Raw genomic sequence first — 9,289 nt, 5'->3', positions numbered from 1 at the left:
TTATCGAATCAACTTACTATGTTTAATTGTCACTCGATTAAATTAATCATGTAACAATTAACTCATTAGGAATTTGGGGCACCATGGAAGAAGTTGTTTAACGAGTTACCATCTCCCGAATTAAAAACTCTTAGATATATACAGTGCCTTGTAAAAGTATTCATCCCCCTTGGCGTTTTTCCTATTTTGTTGCATTACAACCTGTAATTTAAATTGATTTTTATTTGAATTTCATGTAATGGAGATATACAAAATCGTCAAAATTGGTGAAGTGAAATTAAAAAAATAACTTGTTTCAAAACATTCTAAAAAATAAATAACGGAAAAGTGGTGCGTGCATATGTATTCACCCCCTTTGCTATGAAGCCCCTAAATAAGATCTGGTGCAACCAATTACCTTCAGAAGTCACATAATTAGTTAAATAAAGTCCACCTGTGTGCAACCTAAGTGTCACATGATCTGTCACATGCTCTCAGTATATATACACCTGTTCTGAAAGGCCCCAGAGTCTGCAACACCACTAAGCAAGGGACACCACCAAGCAAGCGGCACCATGAAGACCAAGGAGCTCTCCAAACGGGTCAGGGACAAAGTTGTGGATAAGTACAGATCAGAGTTGGATTATTAAAAAATATCCGAAACTTTGAACATCCCACGGAGCACCATTAAATCCATTATTAAAAAATGGAAAGAATATGGCACCACAACAAACCTGCCAAGAGAGGGCCGCCCATCAAAACTCACAGACAAGGCAAGGAGGGCATTAATCAGAGAGGCAACAAAGAGACCAAAGATAACCCTGAAGGAGCTGTAAAGCTCCACAGCGGAGATTGGAGTATCTGTCCATAGGACCACTTTAAGCCGTACCCTCCACAGAGCTGGGCTTTACGGAAGAGTGGTCAGAAAAAAGGCAATGCTTAAAGAAAAAAACAAGCAAACACGTTTGGTGTTCGCCAAAATGCATGTGGGATACTCCCCAAACATATGGAAGAAGGTACTCTGGTCAGATGAGACAAAAATTTAGCTTTTTGGCCATCAAGGAAAACGCTATGTCTGGCGCAAACCCAACAATTCTCATCACCCCGAGAACACCATCCCCACAGTGAAGCATGGTGGTGGCAGCATCATGCTGTGGGGATGTTTTTCATCGGCAGGGACTGGGAAACTGGTCAGAATTGAAGGAATGATGGATGGCGCTAAATACAGGGAAATTCTTGAGGGAAACCTGTTTCAGTCTTCCAGAGATTTGAGACTGGGACAGAGGTTCACCTTCCAGCAGGACAATGACCCTAAGCATACTGCTAAAGCAACACTCGAGTGGTTTAAGGGGAAACATTTAAAGGTCTTGGAATGGCCTAGTCAAAGCCCAGACCTCAATCCAATTGAGAATATGTGGTATGATTTAAAGATTGCTGTACACCAGCGGAACCCATCCAACATGAAGGAGCTGGAGCAGTTTTGCCTTGAAGAATGGGCAACAATCCCAGTCGCTAGATGTGCCAAGCTTTTAGAGACATACCCCAAGAGACTTGCAGCTATAATTGCTGCAAAAGGTGGCTCTACAAAGTAGGGGGGGGGGGGGGGTAGTTATGCACACACAAGTTCTGTTTTTTTGTCTTATTTCTTGTTTGTTTCACCCAAAAAATTGTTTGCATCTTCAAAGTGTTAGGCATGTTGTGTAAATCAAATGATACAAACCCCCCAAAAATCCATTTTAATTCCAGGTTGTAAGGCAACAAAATAGGACAAATGCCAAGGGGGGGGGGGGGAATACTTTCGCAAGCCATTGTATATGTTATATATCGATAACAGTCACTTATTAAATAATTACCTCTTATCAGTCTCATTCTGAACATCGCATAATCCTTGAACCTGCAAGAACCCTAACCCTATTGATGAATCAGCAATACACAAATTGGCTTAATTATTTATTTATTAACTAAATAAATAATAACACAATACAAACACAAACACACATAGGTTATTGATTACTAACATAATACAATGAAAACAGGTCCCTAGTGGACTGGACTAACAATAGCATGAATGCTTGGAAGGGAGAGACAGAGATTCAAACTATCGTTGATACTGTGGAAACTACGCTCACGGAAATTCAAATGTTTAGCACCCGCTCATTCGGATTAGAAATGCAACATGTATTTACGTGAAGCTGTCCTCGATAGTTGAGTTGATGATGTAGGACTCTGGTTTGCCCACCAGAAATCCCAATGTCCTTGTAGAGTTTCTGGTCGTAGTGGTGGTTAGAATGGATACTTCAGAGTACCCTGTAGTTCGTAGAGTTGATCTGTTAGGACAGATACTTCAGATGTACCAACGGTTGTCTGAAAGGGATTGTCCTTCCCAACTCGTGTCTTTAGTGAAAGTTCTCTAGACGACTATACATGCCAGCTGCAGACTGAAATGATAAGGTCTAGTGCGTTGTCTTCTTCTTCACCTCATGTAGGTTGAGAGTTTCACCATTTTGCCATATTCAGCTTGTGCTGCTGGTCTGTAGCGTGTCAACCCTTTTAAGCCGTGGGGCTTCCTGGTCTAACCATTTTAAGCCGTGTAGCTTCAGCTTCACGCTTCCTGGTCTGGTAGAAATTCAACCATTTGCAGCATCCGGCTTATACCGTAATCTGCTTGGTCTGAGGTGAATTTCGTCATGAGGGGTTTTATACTTGAGTAGAAAAGGGGGCGTTTCATCATGTTTGTGCTCACCTGGGCGTGGCCACTGACTGAGAACAAATCAATATGGAAAACCATAATCTCATCTAGAATGCTAAAATCACATTGTTATCTTCACAAAAGTATTATTATACTTAATCATTCGTCTTATAGAACAATTAGATGCAAACCTCATAACTGGGAAGTGTACACCCCCAGAGATACAGTTATGTTGTTCCACCCTCTGTAATGACAACACAACATAGTAACGAATTTGACGTGATTGTTCTTTAAGTCCCCAATGACCATTTCCCACATTTTTTGAAGTAGGAATATTGTTTCATTATCCACTTTTGGATGTTGGAGTCTTGGCGGGAAGACTTCCTTTGTTCCACAGGGAAATTCCCTCTCCCAATACTGCATGGCATGGAAAAGAAAGTTTCTGTAAGGAATTTACAACCGTTCATAAAACTGGCTCCCAGGAGAGGGGGTGTTCAAACCTTTGCCTAGCTGGCATCTTTGATCCTCAGCCCATGAGAGCAAGTCATGACAGTATGCATATTAGGTAATACATTTAGACAGTATCATTAATAACTAACCCACTCCTCCACTGGGCATCGGGTCTGTATTACACCCCAACCGTTGTTGGTTATTTCCACAGGACTCCACAGCCCCTTGTTGATTATCCCTTAGAAATACTGTACATCTAAATCAACCCCAACAACTCTTAGTCAAATGTGGTGGAACACAAGGGGTCCTGTTTATTTTTATTTTATTAAATTTGTAGTATGTGAATTAAACCAGGAATAACTGTGCTATTACACAGGTAGTTTATTCCATAACTTTGTCTTTTTCTGATTGCTCGCTTGCAGTAGTTATCGTTGATCATCCCATACTGTCACACATGTCCATGGCCAGGATCATGGTGAAGAAACCAGTACTGAGAAAAGCACCTGACTTCATTCTGAAAGATAGAAAACTCATATTCGTAAGAAGAGCGTCATTTCCATCAAACCACTCTGATAACTTCAGTTTTGAAACACTGAGATCGTGTTCATTAGGGCACACAACAGATAATGTTTTGCAACGGAAAATGAAAATTAGTGTTTTTTTGTTGGACAAATCCAATTAGTCCCTCCCTATTTGTGCCAAATGAACACAACCCTGATCTAGAGTGCTTGGAGAGGCCATTACCTGTTTTTCCCCATCTCGTTCTGAAAAACAGTCACAGTAATTAATCTTCCTCCGAGTCACCATGTAGATTTTGAACTGCGGTTACTTCTTGGCCGTCTTCAGCAAGGCATTAAAAACTTGCCCTTTCCCATCCTGCCTCATGTTCCTCTCAGGACCCCAGAGCACGTACAGTGGGGAGAACAAGTATTTGATACACTGCCGATTTTGCAGGTTTTCCTACTTACAAAGCATGTAGAGGTCTGTAATTTTTTATCATAGGTACACTTCAACTGTGAGAGACGGAATCTAAAACAGAAATCCAGAAAATCACATTGTATGATTTTTAAGTAATTAATTTGCATTTTATTGCATGACATTAGTATTTGATCACCTACCAACCAGTAAGAATTCCGGCTCTCACAGACCTGTTAGTTTTTCTTTAAGAAGCCCTCCTGTTCCCCACTCATTACCTGTATTAACTGCACCTGTTTGAACTCGTTACCTGTATAAAAGACACCTGTCCACACACTCAATCAAGAAGCATCTCAAGGTCCTGGAGTGGCCTAGCCAGTCTTCAGACCTGAACCCAATAGAAAATCTTTGGAGGGAGCTGAAAGTCCGTATTGTCCAGCGACAGCCCCAAAACCTGAAGGATCTGGAGAAGGTCTGTATGGAGGAGTGGGCCAAAATCCCTGCTGCAGTGTGTGCAAACCTGGTCAAGACCTACAGGAAACGTATGATCTCTGTAATTGCAAACAAAGGTTTCTGTACCAAATATATTAAGTTCTGCTTTTCTGATGTATCAAATGCTTATTTCATGCAATAAAATGCAAATTAATTACTTAAAAATCATACAATGTGATTTTCTGGATTTTTGTTTTAGATTCCGTCTCTCACAGTTGAAGTGTACCTATGATAAAAAATTACAGACCTCTACATGCGGAAGTGTATCAAATACTTGTTCTCCCCACTGTATTTGTTGCAACTTGACAAACTGCTCACCAGGCACAGCAAGGGCCGTCCGGACCATTATGCTGTTCTGCAATTCCAAGGATGTGTAACCGACGAGAGATACTACAAGTGGACACAGAATACCAACTGGGATGGATCCCGAGGCAAATGTGGCTTACCAGTGAACCTCCGAGTGTTCATCATTAATACTGTGTCTCAGAAGTTTCTGTCCATGAGTGATGCAACCCGAAACAGCAAGAAAGACAGAGTTAATGAGTACTTGAGGTCACCGAGAAAGTCTGGACATGGCCTGCTCTCCCTTACGTAACGAATTAGGCACTTTACTATGTTTACTATGTAGGCTACAGTAAACATCTCATTGTCCTGTTGGTTTTTGTCAGACTGCACAGTAGCCTAATAAACATATACATTTTAAAACAGTTTTATATTTGTACCACTGCAGATGCTGTGTTTTTATTTTTAGAATACAGTTCTCGGTTTACAGTAGTGATGGACAGCTGGAGGCATTTTGAAAAGTAGCAGGTTGTGAACTCTGCAAACAACATTTACACTCCGAGAATGAGAATGGTAAATTACTGTAATTAATACATTCATTCAATACATTGGAATACAAAAGAAGCCATCCACCCATGATGGGCTATTAGCAGGACAATAGACTCTTGCCAAGAAGGAGATCGAGAAGGAGGGTAGGAAGAGCATTGTATTTAAAGACACTGCACAGTAGCCTAATAAATATATGCATTTTGAAATTGTTTTTTATTTTTTGTCGAATTCAATAACATATTTCTACCACGGTAGATGCTGTGTTTTTGGTTGATGGCCAATATTAAAAACAGTCAAATGCATTTGTGAATTCAATCGCTTTAGCCGACATGTTGCGGTTTATTCATTGTTTAATTATTCAAGGATCCTTTCTCTTCTCTGTGCTGGAGTTCTTTTAAGAATACAAAGGAAGCCATCCACCCTTGATGGGCTATCAGTAGGACAATAGACTCTTACCAAGTTTAGGAACTTTAAATAAATATAATAATAATATGATATGCAATTTAGCAGACGCTTTTATCCAAAGCGACTTACAGTCATGCGTGCATAAATTTTTGTGTATGTGTGGTCCCGGGGATCGAACCCACTACCTTGGCGTTACAAGCGCCGTGCTCTACCAGCTGAGCTACAGAGGACCACATGTATTAATGGATGTTTGCGAGGCATGCCACTTCTCCCATTCTTTTACATAGCCCACCAAATGCACTGTTTTCTAACCACATCTGGATGGAGCCATAACAAATTACTATGGGAATAAATATCACTGAATGACAGAAATATTGGAATAAAGAAGGCTAATGAAGGCAACAAATTGTTGCTTACTGAAACACCCAAAGTCATCCAATTGTTATAATAGGATTTAAAGAAATAGCCTACCTGCATGTGGTCAACTATTTCAGCACTGTTTCGCGCTGCTCTGAGACAAGCATGGGGACTGGTCTTGATAAATTAATCAGATTTTTATTTTCACTGAATCTCCGTTTGGGTATTGGTTAGCCTACAATTAGGGTGTGGAAATGTTAGGATTATTTTGCTCTTCACTCGCAGTCACTTAGTAGGCTAGGCCTATCACATGGTACAGCGCCATATTTTCCTAACGGAAACCCTGAGGCATTTTCGTTTTTCTTGGAATAGAAACCCCATAATATTAATCAATTTAATTAAGCTAAATTTCTAACAGTATAAACAGCACAACAAATACTGTAAATGTTGACCAAACAAATACTATAATAATTAAAAAAAAAAATGATAATCAATCCCATATAGTCTGTTATAACAAAAAAACATTTAAAAGTCTCTAGTACAGCCAATATTAAAAACAGTCAAATGCATTCGTGAATTCAATCGCTTTAGCCGACATGTTGCGGTTTATTCATTGTTTAATTATTCAAGGCTCCCTTTGTTATCTCGTTTTATAACTAAAATGCTTGACTGTATTTAAAGACACGGATGACTTGTATGCTTTATATAGGCCTATAAAGTATACATTATGCCAATAAGTAAGTTACACTAAAACAGCTACAGTAAACAGGACTCTTAGGCCTACAGCTCCATGTCATTTCAATAACTTAGCTTCTCAAAGATGCCCTCTGGTGGTTGAACTAGCATAAACTAACATTAATGGCAACAATAGCTGACAGTTAAATAACGTGCCATATAATTCTGTGGCACCCTGCAAGCAGTGCTGCAGTATGATGCAACTTTTAAAGGAAGAACCACTATAAAGTACAAAAATATAAACGCAACATGCAACAATTTCAAAGATTTTACTAAGTTACAGTTCATATCAGGAAATAAGTCAATTGAAATAAATGAATTTGGCTCTAATCTACGGATTTCACATGACTGGGAATGCAGATATGCATCTGCTGGTCACAGATACCTTTTTTTTTAAAGGTAGGGGCGTAGATCAGAAAACCAGTCAGTTGTTCCACTCATCTTCAATGGCTGTGCGAAGTTGCTGGATATTGGCAGGAACTAGAACACGCTGTCGTACACGTCGATCCAGAGCATCTTAAACATGCTCAATGGGTGACATACCTGGTGAGTATTCAGGCCATGGAAAAACTGGGATAAAATGCAATTGTGTTCGTTGTTCGTAGCTTATGCCTGCCCATACCATAACCCCACCGCCACCATGGGGCACTCTGTTCAAAACGTTGACATCAGCAAACCGCTTGCCTACACGATGCCATACACGCTGTCTGCCATCTACCCGGTAGAGTTGAATCCGGGATTTGTGGATCTGTGAAAAGCACACTTCTCCAGCGTGCCGGTGGCCATCGAAGGTGAGCATTCTCCCACTGAAGTCGGTTACGACGCCAAACTGCAGTCAGGTCAACGCCCTGGTGAGGACGACGAGCATGCAGATGAGCTTCCCTGAGACAGTTTCTGACAGTTTGTCCCGAAATTCTTCAGTTGTACAAACCCACAGTTTCATCAGCTGTCCGGATGACTGGTCTCAGACGATCCCGCAGGTGAAGACACCAGATGTGGAGGTCCAGGGCTGGCCTGGTTACACGTGGTCTGCGGTTGTGAGGCCGGTTGGACGTACTGCCAAAATCTCTAAAACGACGTTGGAGGTGGTTTATGGAAAGAAATCAACATTAATTTATCTGGCAACAGCTCTGGTGGACATTCCTGCAGTCAGCATGCCAAACACTCCCTCAAAACATGTGGCATTGTGTTGTGTGATAAAACTGCACATTTTAGAGTGGCCTTTTATTGTCCCTCAGCTTCTTGATATGCCACACCTGTCAGGTGAATGGATTATCATGGCAAAGTAAAAATGGTCACTAACAGGGATGTAAACAAATTTGTTGAAAGTGAAAACAGGTTTTTAGAAATTGTCCTAATTTATTAAACATTAAAAACAGAAATACCTTATTTACATAAGTATTCAGACCCTTTGCTATGAGACTCGAAATTGAGCTCAGGTGCATCCTGTTTCCATTGATCATCCTTGAGATGTTTCTACAATTTGATTGGAGTCCAGCTCTGGTAAATTCAATTGATTGGACATGATTTGGAAAGGCACACACCTGTCTATTTAAGGTCCCACAGTTGACAGTGCATGTCAGAGCCTTGAGGTCTAAGGAATTGTCCGTAGAGCTCTGAGATAGGATTGTGTTGAGGCACAGATCTGGGGAAGGGTACCAAAAAATTTCTGCAGCATTGAAGGTCCCCAAGAACACAGTGGCCTCCATCATTCTTAAATGGAAGAAGTTTGGAACCACCAAGACTCTTCCTAGAGCTGGCCACCTGGCCAAACTGAACAATTGGGGGAGAAGGGCCTTGGTCAGGGAGGTGACCAAGAACCCGATGGCCATTCTGACAGAACTCCAGAGTTCCTCTGTGGAGATGGGAGAACCTTCCAGAAGGACAACCATCTCTGCAGCACTCCACCAATCAGGCCTTTATGATAGAGTGGCCAGATGGAAGCCACTCCTCAGTAAAAGGCACATGACAGCCTGCTTGGAGTTTGCCAAAAGGCACCTAAAGACTCTCAGACCAAGAGAAACAGGATTCTCCGGTTTGATGAAACCAAGATTGAACTCTTTGGCCTGAATGCCAAGCGTCACGTCTGGAGGAAACCTGGCACCATCCCTACAGTGAAGCATGGTGGTGGCAGCATCATGCTGTGGGGATGTTTTTCAGTGGCAGGGACTGGGAGACTAGTCAGGATCGAGGCAAAGATGAACGGAGCAAAGTACAGAGAGATCCTTAATGAAAACCTGCTCCAGAACACTCAGGACCTCAGACTGGGGCGAAGGTTCACCTTCCAACAGGACAACGACCCAAAGCACAGAGCCAAGACAACGCAGGAGTGGCTTCGGGACAAGTCTCTGAATGTCCTAGTGGCCAAGCCAGAGCCCGGACTTGAACCCGATCGAACATCTCTGGAGCGACCTGAAAATAGTGTGCAGCAACTCT

The sequence above is a fragment of the Coregonus lavaretus genome, assembly GCF_964263955.1.
Source record: "Coregonus lavaretus genome assembly, chromosome: 24".
NCBI lineage: Eukaryota > Metazoa > Chordata > Actinopteri > Salmoniformes > Salmonidae > Coregonus > Coregonus lavaretus.
This window is presented reverse-complemented; position numbering follows the sequence as displayed.